Source organism: Passer montanus, unplaced genomic scaffold, assembly GCF_014805655.1.
Source record: "Passer montanus isolate IOZ18808 unplaced genomic scaffold, ASM1480565v1 scaffold42, whole genome shotgun sequence".
Classification (NCBI taxonomy): Eukaryota; Metazoa; Chordata; class Aves; order Passeriformes; family Passeridae; genus Passer; species Passer montanus.
In genome coordinates this window covers 6673242-6699616 of record NW_024369041.1, presented here as the reverse complement: position 1 = coordinate 6699616, position 26375 = coordinate 6673242, and the positions used below count along the sequence as shown (strand labels likewise).

Here is a 26375-nt window from a genome sequence, read left to right as displayed (position 1 = left end):
AGCCTGGGACAGTGGAAGGTGTCCCTGCCCATGGCAGGGGTGGCACTGGATGGGATTTAAGGTCCCTCCCAACCCAAACCAGTCTGGGACTCTGTGATTCTATGAAACAACATTGCTAAGGCAAAGATTTGGGAAGCCCCCAAGGAAATATGAATCTACTTTTCAGTATCTAGAATTACATGCAGATGTGTCGCAGTATTTTTAATCACTCATGAATGCTCAGTTCTATTCACCAAACCAGCACCAAGCTGTCAGTCCACCAGGCAGTGAAATAAGATGGATTTTCCTGATGCCTCCTTTCCCTTTAAATCCAAGGGGAAGCTCCTGGGTCACTCAAACACTTCTCAAGGTATTTTCAGAAGCCTTGGATTTGATTATTTACATTATTTTTTCCTTTGTGTGTTAAAGATGATGTGGTAGAACAGATCCAATCTTCCCTTGCTTTGCTTGCATTTCCTTTGCAATGTAAACGCAGAAATCCATGAGCTGCAGACTCTTGGTGACTAAAACTGCCTTAAGTCAGGGAAAAATCACAAGAAACACAAGTATTTAAAAAAAGATGTCTCTGTCACTACCAATCATGCCTCTCTCAGAGGATACCTGTCTTGGTTCTCAAATCAGCTGCAGACTCCCTGGCTTTGATTCCACTTCAAAGAGAAATTTGGTATTTATTTTTCAAGGAAGGAAAACCCTGATTCATGCCTCTTTGATGTCTTGTTTCATAACTTTAAAAAAAAAAACAGAACCAAAAAAAACCCCAAAACCCAACTTTATAGGGGCAAGATTAACTAATATCAGCAGCAGTGACTTATTTACCAAAAGAAAAGAGTTTATGAGCAAAGATGGAGCTGCATTGAGCATGACAGTGGGTAAGCCTTGGGTTTAACTTATCAAATTGAATATGAAAGAAAGCACTCTTGGGTTTTCTTAGTGGAAGAGTTTGGTGGCTCTGATTCTTGGCACTTCTTTAATTCATACTGTGCTTCAGAGTAAGAACCTTATTTGGTGCAGGCCCAAACTTTGGTCTCAGCAAGAGGCAGACAATGAAAAATGAAGCAGTAAAATGTTATTTGACTGTGAAAGGTTCCTGGCACCATGGTATAATTTCAAAACTGAGATTAGGGAGGAATCCCCATGTTTACACCTAAAAGAGAAACCAGTAAATTTTATTTTCTTTGCATTTCCCTATATAACTTCCACTGGTTGGATTAAAATAGCCAGGCTTTTAGAGCAGGGAGGGCTGGGGGAGACAAGGTTGTTTAACTTGTTAAAATATAGCCCATATCCCATCTAGCCCTGAGAAAAATATTTGGAAAAATTCTTCCACAGGCACAAAATCTTTTATGGCATCTCTCATAACCTGATTTTGCTGCATTCAGCAGTTTCCCCCCACCACCCCTTGCTTTAAAGGAATGCAAACAATGCAAAAAAGCAACTAAGAAAAAAGAAATAAATTGAAAGTTGCCCTCTGAAACTCCTGCCTGCCTTGTAATAATTACTGAGACAAATGTTCTCCTGGGGAGAAATGGAGAGGTGCTTTCATAGCCGTCACAAACCACACACTTTGGTGGCTCACAGGTGCAAAAATGAATAGACTGAATACATATTAAATTCTCCTGCCAGTGAATTGTGCAGTACAGAATCACAGTTACAGCTTTTTGAGTTCTTTATTAAATTGAGGGAGGCAGAAGTTTCACTCCAAGGACTGTTCTGAATGCATCTATTTGTTAGCAGAACTACAAGCTCTCTTATTTTTCTTTCTTTTTGGCCAAGTCATCCATGCTCGTGCACAGATTAAGCTACTTAATTTTTTAAAGTTAAAAATCGCGGGGATCAAAGTTTTTTCAAGTTAAATCACTGCGGGGAACTGCAGGGACAGGACAAAGAGGAATGGGATCCAACTGAAAGAGGGGAAATTTAGGTGAGATATGGGGCAGAAATCCTTCCCTATGAAGTGGGCAGGCCCTGGCACAGGGTGCCCAGAGCATCTGTGGCTGCCCCTGGATCCCTGGCAGTGCCCAAGGCCAAACTGGATGGGGCTTGGAGCAGCCTGGGACAGTGGAAGGTGTCCCTGCCCATGGCAGGGGGTGGAATGGGATGGGCTTTGAAATCCCTTCCAACCCAAACCATTCCAGAATTCCATGGTTTGAAATCAATTCTCTCCCAAGCAGCTGGCCTCGTCCCAGGGGTGGTGTCTGAGGCTGCCTCCCAGCCCTGTTCTGGACAGATTTTTTCAAATGCTGAACCATTTACAATGTCACGATGTCACTGCCTCATTGCACTGAAAATTCTGACAAAGATTATTCCTTAATCAGCATCTAAGAATGGGCTCTTTATTCCATGCCTTTGTTTATCCTGGTAATTAAAGCAGCTAGACACATCCAACAGCCCAAACCCATCAGTAAACATGAAGGCAACAGCCAAACTCCCCTGCTCATGCTGCTGCCTTTGATCCCCGCTCACAGCGATGGCTTTTCCAGCTTCATCAAAAGAAAACTTCCCAGTTTCTGATTTGATGACAGGCTAAGCCAATGACACCTAAACTTCTTTCAGATCCTTCTGCCTGCAAAATCTGAATGCTTCAAGAGTCCTTTAAGATTCACTCCCAAGTATATTCAGGTTTAAATTCCTTTTGACTTTGTTGGAGAAATCAAAGTTGGGATAGCTATAATGGCAGGACTCCACAGGAGAGCTGGAGAACAAGAGGTGGCAAAAGGGACAGGGAACAGCAAGCTGTCTCAGCTCTTTTATCCCTAATTCCATCTTCCCTGGCTCATCCACCTGCAGAGACTCTAGTGTTTATTCACACTGAGTTTATAAACTCTAAGCAGCACCACAAAATAAAATGGGAAGGGTGATAACCTCCACAGAGCTCTGAATTTTGCCCATTCATTTTTCAAGCTTCTCCTTAAAAACCTCTTTTTGCTATTTCTTTGCTTAAACTTAAGAATCCAAAACTCAGAGGGGGGGGAAAAGATGCCAGTGAAAGAGTATTTTGTGCCTCAGCTGCCAAATCACACAGCGAAGGACAGAGAAAAAGAGTTCTGTACCTTGGTCTCTATTCCTCAATTTGCAGCAAACAGTGCTGTGTGCATTTCAGCACCGTTTCTCTTGGACAGCAAAATCAAATGCAAGGAAAAGCCTTTTGCTATTCCAATTCACTGAACATCTTCTCTTCACAGAATCACAGAATCCCAAAGTGATAAGAGTTAGAAGAGACCTTAAATCCCACCTAGGGCCATGGGCAGGGACACCTTCCACTGTCCCAGGTTGCTCCAAGCCCCATCCAGCCTGGCCTTGGACACTTACAGGGTTGGGGAATTCACACCTCTCTGAGTGAGGTTCTCTATTTTCCCCAGTTTCTCAGCAACACAAAGAGAATTCTGCACTCAGCCTTCCAGGCTCTGAGGGAAATTCAAAGACACTGCAGGCTGGAGAGAATATTCTCCTTGATATTGCTGAAGTGTAGCAGGAAAGTCAAACAGACTCCCCCAGAGACTTATGTGGAAAGATTTTGGGGTAACAACAGCCCTGGAAAGATTGTGGGGCAAAACCAGCCCTGATGTGCTGCTGGAAGTGTTCCCAGAGCTGGGCAGGAGGATCTTGGCTGCTGAAGAGCCACAGGCAGGACCAGACCTGGGATGAACTCAGGCTGCCAGTGCTCCACTTGCCAGTCCCTGTTCCTGCCCATTGTCCATCCTGTCCATGCCCATTTGGTCACACTCCTGGAACTATCTGGATGTGAGGCAGTGCTGGGGGAGCCCCACTCTGGACAGAGAAGACATCTCAGTATCCCCTGTTAGTGCCTCACCCTGGGATGCACACACCTCCAGCCATCTGTTCCTGCAGAACAAGGCAGCCCCTTCCCATTGCAGAGATGCACTCCTCTCATTTCCACTCAGACAGAGCCTTAATTCCACTTTACTCTTCTTCTGATCCCAACAATCTGTCCTCTTGTCTGCCCTGTGCTCAGCTGGGTGAGCCTTTACTCTCTGCTCCTGCTGTGGCTCCTCTGCAAGCAAGATCTTCCAGCTCACCTCCCTGGCCAGCTCTGGGGGCATTTCCAGCAGGGCCTCAGGGCTCTTGGTTCCCCAAAATCAGAAGCCTCTGGGGGAGTCTGACTTTCCTGCTACACTTCTGCAATATCAAAAATAATTTCCTGAATTTTCTTCAGAGCCTGGAAGGCTGAGTGCAGAATTCTCTTTGTGTTACTGGGAAACTGGGGAAGGTTGGGAAACTTGCCCAGAGACCTGAGGGCTCCCCAACCCTGGAAGTGTTCCAGGTCAGTTTGGATGGGGCTTGGAGCAGCCTGGGATAATGGAAGGTGTCCCTGCCCAGGGCAGGAGATGGGCTTTAAGATCCTTTCCAGCAGCAGCAGAAGAGTGCTTGAGAAACATTTGGCCTTTTCAGCCCAGCTCTCTGCTAGTCCAGCATCCAGAGAGTGTCACTGACAACACTTTTCATTTCAATAACATTTAAAAAGGAATGGTTGCTTAGAATCTCTTTCAGGTCATGTAAAGAAATTATTATGTCTGATTTATACCTTGAAACTGCATGCTGGAATTTCTGAATGCTCTGGGTTGTTTCTAGAACATTAAAAAAAACAACATAACCTATTAGTGGAGGGCACCAATTTCTGCCACATCACACTTCCAAGGTCATGGTTATGTTGCCCCCTGGGGATGACCTGGAATTGTCAGTGTGTATCCAGGTGATCTTCTCGAGGCAGGACACCCTGACACTTCTAAATCAAGGGACAGAATCACAGCAGCAGATGCCTGTGTCCCTCCTGAGATACCTGCTCCACCTCACTGCCAGTTGGAGGAGTATCTTGGAAGAAGTACAAAAATATCCAGCCCCAAACTGGAATGCAGAGCTCCAGAGCTCAGCACAGTCTGGGATTTCAGCACTTTCCCATCTAACACTGGCCTGAACGTGAAAAAAGGGTTGCAGAATGAATTGCCCAAGAAAATTATGGATCTGAGAACATCTGTGGCATTTTCACCCTAGAGATGAAATAATCCAAGACAACCTCAACCATTTCATCCCACTGTCCCTCATTCCCTGCCCAGCCCCTCCAGAGCTGCTGCTGGAACAAGGAATAGGAGCAAGGCACAAGTCTCTGTGCAGTCCCCTGTTGCTGTCTTATTTGCAAAGCTTTCGTACCTTCTTGGTGATTTCCCATGGGCAGCTCCTCACAGCACTGACTCCTCCTCTGCACGGCCAACAAACTCCATATCCTACATCTCCATTTCCACCAGCCAACCTACTCTTTTACAATACCCCTCCTAATTGGATCCAGCTGTGGCCCATTAAGGGCAGGCTTGTTCTTCATGCTTGATAATTAGCACAGCTGTAACTCCTTAGGGGTGAGATTACCTTCACCACTATCTCTATTCTCCTACCTTATATCTATCCACAGTCCCCAGACTGGCCAAAATCCAGCTGGATTTATTTCTGAGCTCCACAGGAGCTGGAATGTCACCTTGCTGATGAGCACAGGGCCTCTGCAGAAAGCAGCTCTGGTGCTGTGCTGGCCTGGGCTCTGCTGGGCACAGGTGCCCAACAGCTCCCAAGGGCTCTGCAGACAGCTGGGCCAAGGCCAGTGGGGCAGGATACTCTTCTCTGCCCTTGGAATGTGGTCAAGGAACTGGAACTGTTCTATTTGCAAGCTGCCAGTGGGGGTCCATGTGCTGGTTTTGGTGTGAATTGTGCTAAATGCTGTCGGGCGACTAAACCTGATTTAACACCCTGAGAGTGAGGCCAGGACTTGGCAGAGAAGCTACTAAACTGACCTGGAGATACAGGACTGGCAGGGAACCCCTTGAAGGTACTAAATTCCATTCTCCCTTTCAAACAGCAGGTTGTTCCCCTTGGAGTGTGTGAAGGCTCTTCCCCTGGGTTTTGGGGATGTCCCCCAGGGACATCAAGGTCAAAAGGAAAAGATCTGCCCATAAGCATTGGTCTGGCTGAGTTATATCAATCTCTACTTAATAATGGTGTCTTTTTGCTGGCTTTAATGTAATTGCTCCCAGAGGATGGAACATTTCAAGATTCCTAAATTTCAGGAAATATCCATTCCAGTTTGAAAATCCCTGAATGGTTAGTGATCTTAGAAATTTCCACTACTGCACGTACAGAGGGGCAATTTCCTTTGGGAATCACAGCCATGGCTCTGATCTGCGGGGAAGAGACACCAGGGAGTGTTGCCTTCATGACAGCCGTGTGAAGGAGAGATTAAACCAGGGAGCAGAAAAGCTCATTTGGAAAAAAATCAGCCTGGCCAGAATTCTGCTCCCATTAGATTAAAAAAACCCAAAAAACCAACAAACAAACCAAAAAACCAAACCTAAAAACTCTGTTTGATTCCAGACAAATCAATTCAGCCAACACTGGGCTCTGAGGGCACCTGAGTGGTTGGAGTAGCCTGAGGATTATCTTGGTTTCCATCAAGGTAAACAACCCAGGAGCTTTTTAAAGCAGCGATCACAGAGCTTTCAAATAGTGATGAAAGAGAAAGAGGTGATTCAGATCTGAGCCCATTACGGGTCAGCTCCAGGCTGGGAGGATTTTATTTCTGGCTGTGCTGCTGAGATCAGAGAGCCCAAGCCAGTCTCCCTGTAGCCATCTTTCCCACCCAGCCCAGGCTTCTGCTATTCCTGCCCATGCCAGGACCTCCAGCCCTCCCCTCCCCTCCAGATCCTCTGCTCCCCAGCCTGAATAGCCTCAGCTGGGATGTGGCAAATTGCATATTTTTGTATTAATTACTGCCTTAAGCAGCAATTACAAACCCAAACAAAATTATGCAACAATGGCCAAGTGAGCCAGGCACTGCTGGAGCTGGGCAGCTCTCTGTTTTCATCCTGAACAGAGGCTCAGGAAGGAATCACAGTGCCAAGGGATCAGGAATTAAAAACTGTATTTTCCTGCTGCATTTTATTTCATAAATACATTTATGTGAACCTAGGGCTCTGCCAGTTGTAAATCCTGTTCAAGCGTATGTCAAGGAAGTGATAAATGAAGGTGTAGACACTTGACAGCATCCTGAGGGATCTGTTAGTACCTGTCTGGGTGGGCAGCAATGTCCTTTGCTGTGTTTCTGGGTACCCTTTACTCGTGTGAAGGCAGAAGAATTCCACGAGCTGAGTGCTCAGCCAAGAGGAACTGCTTTTAATCCACCTCTGTTGTATCTTATAAGGAGAACATTAGGATTTATACCACCCTGTCACCACATAAAGGCGTGCAGGGAGGGAGTTACACAGCAAAGCCATCTGTGGGTAGAATTAATGGGAAGAGCAATGTATTTGTGGGAAGTGTATCCTGACTGACACAATTACCTGGGGAATATGAGAGCAAAATTAGACTCGACTCTCTTCCCTGTAAAAGTCAGTTCTGATCCAAAAATCCAACAGCCTGCAATTAACAGATTCTACACATTTTGTCCTGCTCTGGCTTAAAGCTGATGTGTTCTTGGCAGAGCCTTGCAGGCTGATGCTGACACCTAAATTACCAACCTCTCCACATCTGCCCTCGGAAAACTTGGCTCTGTTAGAGCAGCAATAAATCCCCCAGATATTTCTCCCCAGATATTGGAATAGGCACGATCTGGGTGAAGGCAGTGCAATCCCAAATGCCAGTGGGATTTGCCCAGGAATACAAATTGGGCTTGAGGCCAATGTAAAGCACCACCAGAATTTCACAGCTGATCATCCCTGGCACATCCCAATGCACAGGGACAGGCAGGAGCAGCCAAGGAGCTGAGAGGACAAAGCCAGTCAGGAGCTTCCAACAGCAGCTGCTGAGCACAAGAGCTGCTGTCTGGGAAAATACTAGAGAAAAGAATCATGGAATTAGAGAATCCTTCACCTTGGAAAATTCCCTGCCAGCCCATGGAGTCCTAGCTGTGCTCAATGCCCACCTTGTCCCCAGCCCAGAGCACTGAGTGCCACCTCCAGCCCTTCCTGGCACACCTGCAGGGATGGGCACTGCAAAGCTCCCTGGGCAGCCCCTGCCAAGGCCTGAGCACCCTTTCCATGCAGAAATTCCTGCTGCTGTCCAAGGAAGGAAAATTCTTTCCCCATTCTCTCAGAGGGTCTGTAACTCATGAGCACAGACCTCTGTTCTGTACCTGCCTGCATCCTAAATGTACCCACCCACCCTTTTCCATCCTACTGGGACCTGAGGTTATTTGAATTAATTCTCCCTGGGTATTTTACCCTTTCCTTACCCTCATTTCTGTGCTCACAGCTCCTGCAAAGTGGCCAGCATTTCCACTCTCCTTTCTGTTTAAATCCCACAGACCTCACCATAATAGGACATTTTGCTGGAAGTGACAACTTGCAGTGGCTTATTTGTGCTTCAAGATTTTGATACCAGACAAATTCTTCTGTGACACCCCAAATCCCCAGTCATCTGGAAAATTAAGAAGAATGCAAAGCTGCAGATAAATGGAAATTCCTTTTCCCCTTCCCTGATGCCCAGCTAAGTTTCAAACCCAGCTGAAAAATTCTGGGTTCCATGGTGAGCAGAGCCAGCTCTGGTTACCTCTGAGCCTTTTCTTGTATCACTGCACAGCTGCAGGAACTTTAGGGGGAGTCCTTTAGGGAGGATGAGTGAGAAACAAATCCACTTTGGGGAGGAATGTCCCAGTGCTGAGATACAATTCTACCAAAGCTCCAACCACAGAACCTTTAAAATTATCTTTAACTCTGTCTTTTGAACAGAGAAAATAAATTAAAGGGCGTGCATGGGAGAGACAAATCACAGAGATAAGGATCATATATAAATCTACAGAGGCTACATAATTAGTGCAGCAGAGATCTGGGATTAATCCTGTTCTCCTGGTGAGGATGTGTGGGAGAGGGCTGCAGTTCAGGTCACTTCTGAAGGACTGTCCTCATTGTCCCCTGCACACTGCTGTGCACTGCAGGGAGCTCTGGGAGCATGGAAACTATTCCTGGAGGATAGAACCACCAAATCCAGGAATGGTGTGGCTGTTCCAGCAGCCACTCCAGGCCTCAGGCTGCAGATACTGCATGAGTGGACATGTTGGAGGGATGTGGGATCCCCAGCAGGAACTACTCCCACCTACACCACACTTTAGTCCATCCAAAAATTCCCACAGCAGACTCCTCACTGGATGTTGGCTCAGGAGAAGCTCCTGTACTCCAGCCAACTTGGATTTAACTTCAAAGATAAACCACAATGCCTTAAAAACACCTCACAGAAGGGTGCTCAGAGAAGTCTGGGATAGTTTTCATAACTCAAGACCAACATGTTGCCTTTACTCCAACTGCCCAAGCCCTGGGATTGCAGCAGTTCTGCTGAGTGGTGCCCACTAAAGAGCTAAATCTGAATTCATATTAATTTCTCAGAGTGATGCCAAGCACCAGTGGGCACAGCAAAGCCTGAACTGAAGCCTTGGCATGATTTAAAGCCAATATTTCTATTTTCTGTCGAGTTCTCTGGGAAGAGAGGTTCACATAATCATTCCACACTGCTGTCTTTTTGTCCTTCCCCCAAAATCTTTTGATAGCAGCATCAAAGCTATTAAGATGCAAATCACTTCAGGAAAGCTGCAGCCAAGATAGAGGAGAGCAATTCCCAAACGCCCCTATGAGGGGATGTGCTGCAGTTTCACTTCCTGTGCACTAAATATAAGGAAAATCCATGAAAAAACAGTTGTTCCCAGTCTCCAGGAGAGGGAAAGGCCCCCAGAGCCCAGTGAGGAGATGGGAACCACAAGGAGCCTGGAACTCACCCCTCCTTTTACTCAGAGCAAGACTTTTAGGTTCAACAGCATTTCTCAGTTCATCCACAAGGATGATCTCTCCCTGGAAATGGTTTTTAACAGGAATACACTAAGAAGGGATAAACATTTGATGCACTGATAGTGTTGTGGCATAGCTTTTATCACCGGGAATAAAGCAGGGAGGCTTTTAGGAAGGAATGCTGTATCCTGCTTTTGTACCCATAAAAGCTGGAATTTCCCATCACTGTACTAAAACCCAAACTTTTTTCACTGTAAATTTTTTTTCCCTTTCCAGAGAGCATGGAAAACAGCTCTGAGAGCATCTCTGCAGTTCTTTTAAAGCCAGAGCCAGCCACTGCTGCAACCTCGTCTCCCTCAGCCTAACTCCATTCATGACGCCTGTAGAGGGCAGTGGATAAAAGAAAATCAAGCACCAGGAATAGACATAAATGTTAAACACAAATTAAAAAAAGAAAAAATTGGCATCTCATCGAAGGACTTCATCATATTGAAAAGCTTACAGGTAATTCCATGGATTAATGGATTACTGCAATGGGATTTTTCCAAGCCCAAATCCCAGGCTCTCTGGCAGATTGCACTGACAGGCTTTATAGCAGAGCTCTTCCCTTGGGATTTACCTTTTTTTTTTTTTTTCCCCCAACAGAAATCTTGCACCTAAGCTAAAATGTGCAGCTGGCCCTCCCACTGTCATGGTTCTCATGGGCAAACAAGAGTTCCCCTTCCTCCACAGAAAGCCACATTTAGCCAAGGAACAGAGAAAATACAGCTGAGCAAAGCTGAGTGTGTACACAATATACAACAGCCTGACATTAGTGTTCAAATTAATATCAATTTAATATCAAACCAGCCAGGACCCAGAGCAGAAAGCAGCCTCCTGGATAATTCCTCTGTGGTTTTCAGGCACACTGCTAATAACTTCATTATCCATTTGGCATATACAATTAACTCATTACTGATTGAATAAGTAAAATCCAGGGTAAAACTCCAATTAGGCACAGCAGATAAAAGCAGTACAGCAGGTACAGGATCCTTGGCCTTATCTTGCACATGAGAGCATTAATCAATACAGCACGAGTGCTTATGATCACCTCATTTCAGCCATGCTGCAGGAACCTCTCGCAGCTTTGTAAACCTCGTGCAATTCCAAAATTGGCTCTGCAGTTACCACAGGCAGAGCTCTCCACACCTTCCTGAATGCCTTGTTTATCACTGGAATGCAGGTTAGACCTGCAAAGGCACCAAAACCACCAATGTTGATAAGGATGAAAGTTTGACAAGAAAGTCTCACATATATGTATGCTTAGCAGAAAGATTTTTGAATATAGAATCTGAAGAAGGAATAGAGATGGAAGGAAGTTTTTATATACAAGAAAAGAATTGGCGAGCCAGTCTTACTGATTAACCAAGGAGGCAAAGGGTGTGTTAGTTAGAAGGGGGTTTTATGACTTAGAGCAAAAGATAAACCCACCTCAAACAAGAAGATGTTTTTACCAAGCCAAAAAATAGCACAGGCAAACAAGTCAGCAGATCTTGCAAGTAGAAAAAAGGTCTCAGAATTTTCCACTGCAAGAAAACTGAAAAACAACTTCTAGCTTCAACTGTAATGTACTAACTTGTAGTGATTGGAGAATAGTAACATGAATATGGTAATTATAGTAGTTATGATAGGCTATAGGTAAAAGTTAAGGTATAGATTGTATTAAGATGCTCAGCAAAGTATATAATGCATTTGTAACCTCAGCTAAGGGTCTCCAGGCCTGCCAGCAGCTGGAGCTGACAGCTGTAGGCACAGGCTCTGTCGCCCACGACCCTGGACTGCTGTACCATCTTGGATACAATAAACTGCATTTTGAAGAGCAGCCTGGACTCCCGCACCTCTCATTTAGGCTCTTACAGACCAAGAAGGCAGTGAAATAGGGCTGGAAATCGTGTGTGTTCGGTGATGCCAGGGGCTAAGCAGGGAAAGGCCCGGCGGTCTGGAGCTGCTGGGGTGCAGAACTGGGATGTGCCCGGCCCCGCGGTGAGTCAGCGGTCCCTGCTGCATCCCAGCCCTCCGGAGAGGCAGGGATCAAAGCCGGGAGTCAGCGCTGCGCTCTCCTCCTTCCAGACTCTGGCTGAGTCACCGCGTTATAAATTGCTGCAGCTCCCGAGGAGTCAGACACTGACAATTCACTCTTACCTGCTGTGCTTTTTCATCTCGTTTCTGATGTTTTTATTTTTTCCTCCCCCTGCCATGGTTTCTTTTCTTTGCCATCAGTGTTCCCTATTGTATCGGCTCCCAAGGATTTAAAAAGGGATGGAGAGCTAATGGCTGCTTTTGTAAGGCACATTTGTGAGGGTAAACACTCACATGGACTTCTGAGCCTTCCTCATACTCTGGCAGAGCTGCTGAAGAGTCCCAGAGTGAGTGCCTGTAGGAATGAAAAATTGGGACAATGCTATTCATGCTCAGAATGGAATGAAACAAAATCATTTCACTATCATCTGTTATATAGATCTCTGCTATCATCTGACATACAGTTCTCTGTACATCACAATAATGTGGGGACTCATTTTGGAGGGGGTTTGCAGAGACTGGAGGAATCTTTCTCCTGGGAGAAATCTTTTCTTGGTGATGGCACTCTTCCTTCTCCAGAAAGGAGAAGGAAATGGTAAAAAAAGAAAAAAAAAGAAAAAAAAAAAAAAAAAAAAAAAAAAAAAAAAAAAAAAAAAAAAAAAAAAAAAAAAAAAAAAAAAAAGAGGAAGAGTCCAAAGTGAAAATAAAAGGCAGGTGAGTGCAAGAAAAAGCACTAAGAATGGATCATGGACATGGTGGAACCAGTCCATGGTTGGACTGGATGATCCTGGAGGTCTTTTCCAACCTTAATCGTTCTGTGATGCCATGATTCAAAAAGTGACAACAAAAAAATAAAACCAGAAGGATGTCAAGATCTTGGAGTAGCACCTTTGGGTTGAAATGGCACTGGGGAGGTCAGAAATATTGTTCTGATTTCATCAGTCATGGAAGGTGCCCACAGCCACAGCCACATCCACCTGCTGAGTGCCAGCCCACACCACAAAAGCAGGAACTCCTGGTTTTGGGAGAAAAGCATTGCTACTGGTGTTTTTATTCTCTCACACAGACCAGGTCGCACTGCACTCCCCCAACCTGGCAGCATCGTGCTCCCATCTGGCAGGAGGCTGTTCCTCTCTTTCCATGCAGCCTTTATTCCAGACTCTCAGCCACACCTAAGTGCTCTCCAACCAGAGCACAGCCAAGTCCAGCTGCTTGGGAAATTGTCACAACCACAATGAGAGGCTGGATCTTTCCATGATGAAAAATGGGTCCTCAGGTGCATCATCTCAAAGAGCAAATCTCCTGCTCAGGGGTGAGCCAGTGGCTCCCTGGCCCAGTTAGAGAGGCTCCAGCTAAACCCAGACAGAATTAAAGCCTGCTCTACAAGCAGCCAGCCCAGCAGCTGAGATAACCCTAACTTTCCTGTCTCTACCACAGGAAAATGACCATGGAATTGAATACGAATGAAGAGAAGCTGGATTCTTTAAAGAAACCATTTGGTTATGGTTTGCTCCTCTGGAGTTTTCCAAATACAGTGCTGAAGTTCTCTCCAGCATTCCTGTGACAGAGGTTTTCATTTTAACCAAAGGACTTGTCAGGAAAATTAATCCACAAACACCAGAGGTTTATGTCCAAAAAGGAGACAGCCAAGTCCTGTAATTTATTCAAATAAAAGGGATGGCCATGGGGCATTTCCCCTTGGGTCTCTCAAATTTTTGGAGGACACAGCATCCTTTTTATTCTGATTTTCCAGCTGCATGTCCCTCTCTCCCTATTGGGTGAGGTACTTGAGAGGTAGAGATTCCCTGAAACACCTAAGACCCCCTTCTAATGTATATCCCCCCTTTGTCTTTTCCTTGTGTCACTCAGTGGAATTCTTTATGAAATTTATGGTCCTTCTCATTGTTTCTTTCATCTCTCAGTATCCAATTTTATTTATCATCAGACCTACAGTTTGTAAAGACACAGCCCTCATCCCATTTATCAATCAGTGGAATCCTTCCCATTGTTTCTTTAATCTCTCAGTATTTAGCTTTATTCACCAGTAGATCCCAGTTTGTTTGTAAAGTCAAGTCCCTCATTCCTTTCAGAGTTAATATAAAAAGATACGTCTCACACAAAAATTCCATTTTTTTCAAAGCCCCAAATCTAGGTGCAGGGATGACTGCACAAAACATTCTCAGTGGGGGTGCTGCAGCTGAGGGCACTGGGAGCTCTCAGGCTTTGCTTCCCCTGCCTGGTCCCTTCTGGACACTCCTGCTCTGGATGTGACCTTGTGAAAGCACTGTTTGGGGAGAAGGGAAGGTAATCTGCTAGTAAATGTGAGTATTTGCTATGACTTATCATTTCTACCTGTTCATAAAAATAATAGTTTTAAATTATGTAAGATGGGGTTAATAACTGTAAAGAACAAACCCCAAAACCTCAGAGGTATTTGTTCCATTTCATGGCTTCTCACCTCCAAACTTCTTGACCATATGGTTATGTAGAAAACTTGGTAAAATCAATACTCTAGCAACAAAATTGCTCAGCAGCAGGAAATCATTTGGCTCCTTAGGCCACTGGCATATGAGACAGGGTTTTGTGAATGTACTGTTAATATTCAGACAGGGAGGTAAGTCACTCAAAAATAAACACATTTACTCCAAAGACTTCTACAAACAATTCCAAATCTATTTTCATTTGCCCATTAGCAAGTACACTGTGAAGCTTCTGGCAAGCATTGCCATTTGTTTTAGCTCATTATAATAGCTCATTAAAAATAGAAATAAAAAGCCTGGAATATCCAAGCTAACTTAATGGGAACAGGGGAAAACTTCAGTCCCCGCCATCAGCACTGCAGTTCTCCAAGTTTAATTGGAGCAAAATGAACTTGTGTCTTCCTACACTACAATTTACAGGTGAAAGCAAAATCCCTGTGTTTGAAATTGTCTGGCTACATGGCAAAGTGCTCTGCAGGGATAAAGCATCAGGAGTACTTCAAATTATCCAGACAAGGCCTGGTGGTGTCCACCCACCTCCTGCTTCAGCTGTGCTTTTGGGCAGCATCAGCTGATTTAATTCTCAGCCCCACAACCCTGCTTTAGTGTCTGTGCTTGGTGCTGGTTTGGGTGTGTTTGTCACAGGCTGGCTGAGGCTGGAGGAGCCCAGTGGGCAGCTGGTGTCACCTCCCTGCTCCAGCAGGGCCATCCCAGAGCACAGGGCACAGCATGGTGTGCACACAGCTCTGCCACAGCCCCAGGGAGGAGAGCCCCCAGGCTGTGTGGGCAATGTGCTCAGGGCTGGGCACTGCCCAGGGAAGAAGTTGTGCCTCCTGGGCAGGGCAATTGCTGGGCTCAGGCCCTGCCCGTGGCTCTGGTGCCATTGCTGGGCCCCGGAGCAGAGCCTGGGCCCTGCTCTGCCCCTCCTGCAGCCAGGGACAGCCAGGCCTGAGGGCCCCTCTCAGCTGGGGCTCCTCTCCAGTCTGAGCAGCCCCAGCTCCCGCAGCCTTTCCTCATAAAAGACAAAATCAGGGTCTCAGGGCAAGCACCAGGGTGCTTGGAACCTCAACAGGGTCACAGAATGTCCCTTTCTGCCTGGCCACTGTCCAGCCATGTCCAGTCATGGTCTGTGTTTCCAAGACACCACCAGAACTTTCATTCCTGAGCCATGTTTGTTTAAAATCTTTGGAGAGATATTTAAGTGTATCCACTCTTTGGGATATTCTGCATGTTTTTCCTTTCAGAAGAAAAGCAAGAGAATTTGATCATTGCCTGACTTTGGACTCAGCTCAGGTGAATTTGCCCTGATTTCAGACAGAAGTGGAATTTCCCCTCTCTCTCCAAACAAGCTAGATGTCCCTAAGAAGCTGCATGTGCCCTGAAGTGGCTCTTAGGAACTTTAACAGTGCTAAGGTGGCTTTAAATCAATTCTGCTCAAGAGATTTTTTTTTTTTTAAATCGGTGCTCATTCTTAGTCTATTTTTCATCAACTAGAAAACAGGATAATTAAGAGAAAATATTGCCATAAATAAAAAAAAAAAAAAGAAGAAAAAAGAGAACAAACCTTGTACCTAAATGAAGGCATTTCACAATTTCAAATGACAAGAATTTAACTCAGTTACATTAAGATTTCTATTCTTACTTAGCATTAAAATGGCAGAGTTTTGACTGAACCAGATACCCTGTGCACACAGTTTTCCACGACTCCAGCACAAGCAGCTCCTCCTGCCCTTCTCAGACATGGGAACCCAACCACACTTCAGGAGCAGCAGGATATTCACCTGAAACAATCTAGGAGGGGCAAGAAAGCCCAATCCTCCTTTTGCACTTTTCTGAATAAAACAGTGACACTGATAAAAAAAAAAAAAAAAAAAAAAAGCAGGAAATATAAATTGCGCTTACACTGAAATTAAGATTCAACAGAATAATGGAATCATTCAGGATGAAAAGGACCACCAAGGTTATCAGTTCTAATATTTGACTGAATACCACCAGGTCCACTCAGTTTCTGAAGAATTGTTGATTCAGATGAAACTGAGAAAATGTCAGTATCCAACAGTAAATTAATTTATTTGAAACCCTATCGTAAGAGAGAGAATTTGCTTTCCTTTTTAATGTCTCTCCCTTTTACCATTCAAATTTTCTTGTATAAGTCTTCTGTGAGGTCCTGCTGAAGTGCTGACAAGGACAAAAGGGACAGGAAGGAGGCAAAAGGCAAGAAGGGTTAAGTCGATGACAGAAGCATTGATGGCTACAAAAAAAAAAAAAAAAAAAGAACCTATAATATATTCCAGAGAATGTGATGGGTGAGACCAGTCTCATCCCAATGAGGCTTTATCCTGTTCAGCTGAGAAGTGGTTCTGCCTTCCTTTATCCCAAGCGTGCAAGGCATGAACTGAAATAGCTGTAGGTCAGTTACATCTGTTCAGATAAAATGAAGATTTATCCTAAAACCAGTGCCAGGCATCACAGCAGAGTCTCCCAACAGGGCTGGCAAAAGCATGGAAAAGATCTTTCCAATAGCTCTTTGTCATCATCAGCAGGAATGATGTCTTTACCTATTGTATTTTTCAAATGGTATCTGCTCATGTTTTGTTTTGGTCTCCTCTGCCTTTTAACTTTTGAAAAGCTCCTGGGAAGTCTGAAAGGGAAAAGGACAGAGAGCCTGTTGAAAGATATGTGAAAATAAGGTCCTGCACATCAATGTTTCCCACTGCCAATCACCATTTCAGCTGTGAAATGTCCTTCCAATGATCAGGTGCAGATGGTGTAGGAGATTCCTGAAGCTGGAAATACAGAGCACGGATGGACTGGTTGGATTTGTAGCTTGAGCAGTTTTTCATCTCTTGGAAGCTGGAGGAGTGGAGTTACCCCTTGGGTTGATATTCCACAACTGTAGAAACCCCAGGATATTTTAAATTAATTTTATATGAGCTGTACTTGAAATCTGATGGGTCTGTAAACCCATCTAACATCACGTTCTAACTACATTATTAACACCCAAAGTACCAGATTTTGAGGAATTTCCACATGGATAGAAGCTGAATAATCACAGTTTCATTTTACTTAATGCAATAAGTAAATAATAAACTCACAAATATGGCTATGAAGTAATCTCACTTCATCCCATGACCTCTTTGTCTCTTGGGCAATCCTTTAGTATATTCTTAGAAGGTTTTCCTTAAAACAGCTTCATCATCACCACATTTGGCCATTTGGTTGTGTTCATTTACTCCTTCGATGACAGAAGTCAAACTCTTTTCCTCACACTCTTAGGAGATTTTAGTGCCTTTTGAGAAATCTTGCACTGGTCACAAAAAAGCAGAGTGGGAATCTTCATGGAATAAATTGCCTAACTCTTGACACATGCTTGGACCCCAACTCTTCATCTACACCATAATAAAATACAATTTATAGAACATTCCTGCTAGAAATAAGCTGATTTATTAAATACAGTACCACACATTATGTTATGAAAAGCACATTTAAGTGAAAAATGCTGATGTGAAAAAAGTAATTTTGTTTGCAAGTTTTCCTTGGAGTGAAACAAAAGTGTGCATGGAAATTATCCCAAGCAAATCTCTCAGCTCCATCCTTCTGATCATCTTGGTGTCTCCTCTGGATTTGCTCCAAAATGACCTTTTTTTCAGTTTTCTATAGTTGTTATGGCAACAGAAAGTAAAGAGGTCTCCTGTCTTTCTGGAGATAGACTGGATATGGCCTCTCATTTACTCCCCAGTTCCAAAGCCTCTGGATGGTGACACTGTTGTGGAGGGGGTTGGTTCAGACCCTGCTGACATTATCCTGAAAAACTCATCTCTTTCCTTTCAGCTGGCCCTGGCTGCAGAGGTCACAGGTTTCTCTGGAGGACAGGAATGACACATTCAGTGTATTACTCAGGCAGGAATTGAATTACTGCTCTCCCAAGCTTGGCATTTGACTTGGCTGTCAAGTACACAACATCTAATAAAAGGCACTGGGCTGTTTCACTGTGCTGACTTGCAGCTCTCAGAGGCTGGAGGAGATGGGGTTGGCTTTGCCTTGATGTTCAGGAAGGAGGCTTGCCAATAATTTTGAACCGATGAATAAACATGTGTTCTGTAAGGCTCTTTTTATACAAATTTAATAACGAGTTTCAGAGGTTGAGGTGAGAACAGGGGGAAGTTTGGATAAATAAAAGTGTAGGAATGTCCCAGGAGGGCCTAATGTGTATCTAGTAAATGTTCTATGCATTACAGCACTTCTTTTCTGACTGCAACAGCAGTTTCAAGGCAAGAGCTAGGAGGTGGTGGATCAGTCCTGGCAGAAATTCCAGGCTACCTTTGGAATTAATTTTGGGTATGATCTCAATCCCTGTCTTACAGAATGACAGGCATGACGCAGAGCCTGGCATCACTCACTTGGGGAAGGAACAAAGCCCAGAACACACCCCAAATAACACAAAACCAGTCCAAGACAATGCTCCAGAAGGGTTTGAAGAGGCAGCTGAGTGTGAAGGTTTCATCCCAGAAAAGTCTGTGTCCCAGGCCAGGCAAATCCTGCAGAGGGACAGGCAGCAAAGGCAGCACTCTCACACTCACAAGCCATGAGCAGAGCAGGGCAAAGGGTCGTCCACCAGAGCAGCAAACCTGGAGCCTTGTGCAGGCACTGCCCAGAAAGGTGAAATGCTCCCACTTCTGCCTTCCAAAGTGTACAATTCCAGAATATCCCATTCAAAGTCTGCTGGGATGCCAGGAGAACAGGATGTTCTACCTCAGCTGCAGAGTGATTTGGAACAGCTGCAGCACAGAGCAGCCTGTGTTTAAGAACAAGAGAGTCCAATGAATGTTTTTGTAAGGACCCAAAGTTTGCAGTGACCATGGAGGATTCAGAAGCAGACTCTTTACCCAGTCAGCACAATTTTATAAACAGTCACGTCTAAAGCAACACTGAATTAGCCACTGGTCCTTAAGGGTCAGAAGCACAGAATAAACTGGGGAGCCTCTAAACAAAGAGTTTCATCTTCCCAAAACAGCAGTGTGGGAATGACACTTCTTCTTCTAATGGGAAGATGGAGAATTATAGAGCACAAGGTTGTTCAGTAAGGCCACAGCACCATCCCACAGCTTCTCCTGAGGGATAGCTCCCATCTCTGGAGCAGGGAAGGGCTGGAGCTGTGCCAGAGGAGATTCAGGTTGTATTTCAGAGAAAGGTTCTTTCCCAGAGGGTGCTGGGCACTGCCCAGGCTCTCCAGGGAATGGGCACGACCCCAAGGCTGCCAGAGCTCCAGGAGAGTTTGGACAAAGTTCTTAGGCATGGAATGGGATTGTTGGGGTGTCTGGGCAGGACCAGGAGCTGGAGTAGATGATCCCTGTGAATCCCTTTCAATTCAGGATATTCCATGTTAATACGTGAACCTGCTTCTGCTCAGACCAAATTCCTAAAGATTTTGGAAGAAGTTTTGTCTAAACCAAGAACAAGGAGTGTGGGCAGTCATTGCTGTTGTGGTCAGAGCCAACCACTCAGAACTATGGACAAAATCCAGGTTCTTCAAAAGAAGAAATAAAGGAGGAAAAAAAAACAAACAAAAAAACCACCAAACAAAACACAAAAAAAACCAACCAAAAAACAAACAAACAAACCTAAAATTTCATTTTTCTCACTTCTCTGTATCAGATGCTTGCACATCTTGATTAGAATTCAGAATTACTCATATTCCATGGCCCTTCTAATCCCTAAAATACTACCACCACACAGAGTTGCTTGCAAAGATGCTCTAAGGCATAGTGAGCAAAATCCCTGATAGGACTTTTCATCCTCTTTATTCAAATAAATTTTAATTCTTTTCCTTTTCAGACCTCCAGACTGATACAAAACAGCAGCCACTATTTAAATTAGGTGGTGATGGTGAGTTTCTGTGATGTACTGTCCATTATTTTAAATTAAACCCAGAAAAAGTGGACTCTTATCACAACTATTGAAAGTGGTTTTCCTTTCCTGTCGATTTACATCCAAATAACCAATTTATCAACCTTGCAAATGTCAACCTGCACTGAGGCAAGGAGGTGTGAAGTTCTTAAGCAGACACTGTCCTCAGGACTGAAAGGTCAGTGTGCATGTTATTTATTCTTCCTGGGGAAAGATTCTACTCTTAAGTCAGGGAAGGCTTTTATACTATCCACAGAAATAATAATGGAAGGCTTTAAGCAAGGAAAGACTGGCCCCAGCCTAAATTAAAAAAAGATTCTTCAAAAGGATTAATTTTTTTTAACACACAGACAGAAATATATCCAGAGAATAAAATCAGGAATAGAAGAGCATTGTACTCCAAGGAGTGACCAGGCACAAGCTCAGGTTTGGATTGTACTCCTCTTGAGGGAGTCAAAACTGACAAATCCACTCTGACTTCCACATGGGAATGTCTCTTACTGGCACCACTTTTCCACCAATTTTAAAAACCCTTAAAAACCATCCTCTCCTGGTTTTGTCTGGGATGGAGTTAAACCACAACACAAACTTTTATTTCTCTGTTTCACTCCTCTTCTTGGAAACCCCAATAACCACCAATTTTTATAGTGAAGTCACATTATGGGAAAGGCAATCCTGCTGCCTGGCTGGCTCCCACTGCCATGATCAACAGTGCAACCCAACATTTTGTTCCTTATGGCATTGTTTTAGTGCAGAGAATTGAGATGGGATGGTGAAAATAAGGAAAATTTGTGGCTGGAGAGATCAAGCTCCGGGGTTAGTTGGGGAGACAGATGAAATAAGAAAAGAGCACTGCACTAAAACACCATTTTTTAATGTGCCAGAACAACTGCTTTGAGGGGAGGCACAGCAGCAATGCAGCTCCTGCAGCAAAATGTATCAAAGTAATCCTAATTTCTGAAGAATAAAACCATTATTGTTGTAACATAGGACAGTCTTGCCCTTAAGCTTCCTTGAACACACTGGTCTGCCTTCTAACATAGCAGTACAAGGGAAGTCAGAGAGTATCTTAGAATCACTAAGGTTGGAAAAGACCTTTAAAATCATCAGATCCATCCATCAACCAGAACCACCATGATCCTCACCACTAAACAATGTCCTCGAGTGCCACATCCACACAGTTTATCAACACCTCCAGGGATGGGCACTGCAAAGCTCCCTGGGCAGCCCCTGCCAAGGCCTGAGCACCCTTTCCATGCAGAAATTCCTGCTGCTGTCCAAGCTGAGCCTCCCCTGGCCCAGCCTGAGGCCCTTTCCCCTTCTCCTGTCCCTGTTCCCTGGCAGCACAGCCCAACCCCCCCTGGCTGTCCCCTCCTGGCAGGGAGTTGTGCAGAGTGTATATGTCTGATTCCCAGATCACCCAAACTGCCAAAAACCAGAGACCAAAAAGGCACAGCCTTTTATTAAATCAAATCACCTCAATGATGCATCAGAGATTTCATAGAGCCTATTTTTTTTTTTAAATCAAGCCAGGTGAATTCACCAGACATAAGGTTTCACTAACAAGCTGAAGTTGTTTAAAATAATTTCTTCACACTGGTTTTTAGCATAAAGCCTTCTCCCTCCTCTGTTAATTAATGTGAAGTTGCTGGTTTATGACACACTTTTGCCAGCAACTTCCCTCTTGCATCAAGCCCCTGTCAGGATGTTTATCAGGAAGCATTCATTTAATAATATGGGGTTCTAAATTGGTTCCTTTAATGACATTATTTTACCCATGGTGTGTGAGAGCTGGAACACAACATATATAGATATTTTCTTGGTAATATACAGATATTTTCTTGGTAATGTGTAACTGAAGAGCTGGGATGCAAAAAAACCAATCAAGGCATTAAGGGAACAGAAAATAGAAATCACAGAATCCCAAATCATGGTTTGGGCTGGAAGGGACCTTAAAGCACATCCAGTGCCACCCTTGCCATGGGCAGGGACACCTCCTCCTATCCCAGCTGCTCCAAACCCCATCCAGCCTGGCCCTGGGTACTTCCAGAGATCCAGGGCCTGCCTACCCTCCCAGGGAAGGATTCCCCCATACTGGGCTCTTTTATGGGATTGTCCAGACTCATGGGCAGCACCAGCACTTGGCCTTGTTAAACCTCATGAGATTCCCATGGGCCACTTCCTGAGCTTGCCCAGGCCCCTCTGGATGGCCCTGTCCTTGAGCTGTGTCACTGCACCCTCAGCTCGGTGTCTCCTGCTCAGCTGCTGAGGGTGCTCTTGATTTCCCATGGATTTCATGTGGAAGGGGTTACACGACTGGATTTACAGCTCATGGTGGCAACCATGCCCTTGGGCTGAAGTGAGGAGATGGACAGCTCTGCAAGCAACACAACCAGGGATTTTTTTTCTTTTTTGGAGAGGGGTAAAAGCTACACAAAGACTGAGAAGCTGCATTCCTATTTAAAAGAGGTCACCACATTTGCTAGGAAAACCATTATTTTTCTCTCCTCTCCCAAGGCTTCCAGTTCTCTGTGTCCAAAGCTAAATTATTTCTCTCCTCAGAGCAGGACAGCAGCCAGCTGGGACACACAGAGCTTCAGCACTTCCTTCTCACAGTTTTCCTCTGTTTCCCAACCAGCACAGTCTCCCTGTCAGTGTGGGGGGTCTTTCCAAGGGAACACTGTCTTTGTTGATGCTTGGACATTAAAATTGTTCTGAGTCTTGTGGCTGGCTTCTTAAAATCAGCAATCCCCAAACACTTTTGATGTGTAGTTAGAAGAGCACTTGCCCTCTGTTGCCACTGAGGTCACCTGGGGCTTGGTAGGACACTGTGGGGGCCACTCTCTAAAGGAGAGTCTGGCTTTGCTACTCTGCCCAAAAAAACTTCCTCTGTTAAAAAATAAATGAAAAGGTTGGACCAACTGGGAGGACTCCTTTTACCCATCTTTTATCACTTCATACACTCAAACACGTCCTTCTACATCCTCTCCTTTCACCTTTGTTTATCTTCAACACAGGCCAAAGAACTCCTGTGGGATGGAGCATCCCCAAACTAACTCTTGGACAGTACCAGGGAGAGAAAAATCACTGTTCAAACAACCAGTTCTGCAAAGTCTTTGCTCTTTCCTGGAGTCCTGACATTTCTTTTGTCCCAGAGGCTCTGACTCCCTCTCAGCTGATCCCACTCCATCCCTTCCAACCCACTGGGAATGCAGGGACTGTCTGTCTGCTGCTCTGAGTAATCCAGAACATGTTACACATCCCCTGCATTATTTATACTGGCTACTTACAAGTTGATTTTTATTTATTTAAAGTTTCCATCTGTAGGTTCTGGCTCCCTTTCAAAATCTCCCACTTTCCATCATGTTCTAATGGATATCTCTTCTCTGGGAACATCTGTCCTTAATGGGCCCTGCTAGATGTAACAGTGACACCATTTTCCATCTTATTGTATGTACACAGTTTTCTGTTTGTTTTAAAATCCCCACAATGTTACAGCTTCCTTTCATTGTGAAACAACAACAAAAACAATAAAATTAAAAATTAGTTTCAAGTCCTGATGAGTTTTTAATTCCCAACAAGAATGTCAACACTGGGTTTGCAATGAGACCCCTCAGTGTAGGGAAATATTTTGCACTGCTTAATTTATTAAATTATTAAAACCAAGTTGGTGAAAATGTGGTGGCTCACATCACTAAGGGTCTCCTGTTAATTCCATTCTTTTAATCTGCTTCTTTCATTCTTTCATCCAGCTCTTTTACAAGAGTCAGAGGTCTCAAATTATTATTATCAAATAATAATATATATTATCAAATTATTTCTGTAATTAAGATGCTTTAAAATGTCACTTTAGAATGCACTTGGAGACTCCCTACATCTGTACTCTGTATGGCTCCAAATATTTTAGATCCTAACAGATCTAACCTCAGTGTCCTGAACAAAAATCCATCTTGCTGCATCCAAGTGCCACCATCCAGCCCTCTGAGAGAAGGATTTATCCATGTGGGGATGTCCACATAGCAGCAAGAAGGCCTCAGTAGGTTGTAGATAAGTGAAAGTCATTTGTTCTCAAGCTCCTACTGCTAGTGCTGCCTTTATCACATTATGATTGTCAGGAGATGAGCTGGAAAGGCTCCAAAATTGCAGCATATGAGGGGAAAAGTAGAGAAGGTGAGGGAAAGATATGACTGACACTGAATACATCGCATGAAAACATCCCTAAGACCAGACCCATCTGGTTATGGAGGAAGGGAAATATCCCAGAAATCAAGCAATCATCAAATCAAAAAAGTCTTCCGGGACTCCTGAGGCAACTTGTGGGGTCCCAGGGCAGAGGAATAATCAACCATGGCATTGCTGGATAAGAGCAAACACAACTGACAGATCCCTCAGGTCGTTTTTCTTCAAAGCTTGGGGACACCTGCAAACTGGGGGCCCAGCTCTCACTCCTGGGAGCTGTTCCTGAGAACTGCAGGTGGGTCTGCACTCAGAAATCTCATTCCTTCCCTAAAACCCTACTTGAAAAACATGGATTTGTGTCCCAGCTGTGCTTGGAAAGCTCTTCAGGAGTTCCAGTCATCTCCCTGGTTAAGAGTTCTTTTCCCAGTCTCCAGTTTAAACACACTCAGGACACACTCTAGCCCACCAGCCTTTCCAGCTGGATTATCAGTTTCTATTCCCTTGCTGGTGTTTGAACATTCAATGTGTTAAAAACTGAACATCTCTATTTTGCAAGGAAAGGAATTGGATCCCGATCAGGAAGGAGAGAAGGGGGCACACCAGGCCATGCCTTATCCTTCTCTCCACTCTCCAAGTTTAAATAACCTTCATCTGACCACAACCAACCCAACCACTCACGTATGAGTGAGCCTTGGACAACAGGACAAACTTGTCTACTCACCAGACACAGCCTGAAACCCCTTCCAGCAGTGTGGGATTTTTTAGGAGCAACATCACCAGTGGTTCCTCACTCCTCCCATTTTAAGCCCCAGGACAACCGACAAGCAGCCCCTCCACAGGGGAGTCCAACAAAACCAGAAATCCCTCCCTGACAGGAGCAGCCCCTAAGGAAGGGCAGAGATAATTATCCCATGGGACAATTTCCCTAAACTTCCAACTGACCCCAAAGACTTGCAGCTCACTTGCTTCCTTAACAAAAAGGACTTCTATTTTTTCAGGCCCTGCTGTGAAACTTCCAGAACTAAAGCTAACATGGAACAGGTTGCCTAGAGTATCTATGGCTGCCTCTGGATCCATAGAAGGGTTCCAGGCCAGACTGGACAGGGTTTGGAGCAGCCTGGGATAGTGGAAGGTGTCCCAGCCCACGGCGGGGGGCCTTTCCAACCCAGGCTATTCTGGGATGATTCCTCGATGATGATTCTGGGAGGGGCATCTTTTGGACTTTAAAGCTCTTGGCTGGTGAGCGGCAATGCCCAGCTCAGCACGCATCACTTGTGGGTGGAATTTTTGTCTTCTTCCCTTTGCATCCACCTCTGGAGGATTTCACCTGCCACTGCCTTGCCCAGCAGTTAATTCTGCCTCAATCCTGCTGCAGTTTTCCAGAGTCAGTACTCAGCTCTAGTGCTCTGGAGGAAGCACCAGCAGCACACCCTGTGTCTTTCGCAGCTCATTTATCAGTTGAGTATCACAGGTTTGTGCAGATTCCTTGGAGACTGTGCTGCTGTCATCCTCTCACTCAGGAAACTGCTCAGTTACTCCAACCTTCTGTTTCCTATCTTTTGACCATTTTTTTCACTGATTTGTAGAGCATTCCTTTTCTTTCTCATCCTTTTGGCTTGAATCCCAAATCCTCAGAGGGTTGGACACAGCACAGCAAACTCATGATGATCTACTCCTGTTCCACTGATGAAGACCCATTTCGGGGCTCATTTGATCCTTTTAACTATCATCTTGGTATCAGTCTGGGAATGCTACTCTGCAGGTGGGGTTGTGCTAAGATTTCCCATCCCTGGCAGTGGCAGTGCCCAAGGCCAGGTTGGACAGGGCTTGGAACAGCCTGGGACAGTGGAAGTTGTCCCTGCCCATGGCAGGGGCAGGGAAGGAACTAGAAGACCTCCCGCTGGAGCTCCCCTTGGGAGGGCTCTGCCTCCAGCTCTGTCCCAGTGGCTGAGCTGCTGCAGTTCCCCTACCCTAATGGAGG

At 44.9% G+C, this 26375-nt stretch overlaps 1 protein-coding gene across 3 annotated transcripts in view; it reads right to left on the bottom strand.

Annotated features, from left to right (window-relative positions):
* The window catches only part of PCDH15 (protocadherin related 15), a 637965-nt gene that overhangs the window by 341797 nt on the left and 269793 nt on the right, over nucleotides 1–26375 (bottom strand). For all 3 annotated transcript variants that reach the window (XM_039719696.1, XM_039719693.1, XM_039719694.1), the window contains one exon: nucleotides 12123–12183. The gene's annotated coding sequence lies outside the window, so the exon portion shown is untranslated. The remainder of the gene's footprint in view (nucleotides 1–12122; nucleotides 12184–26375) is intronic.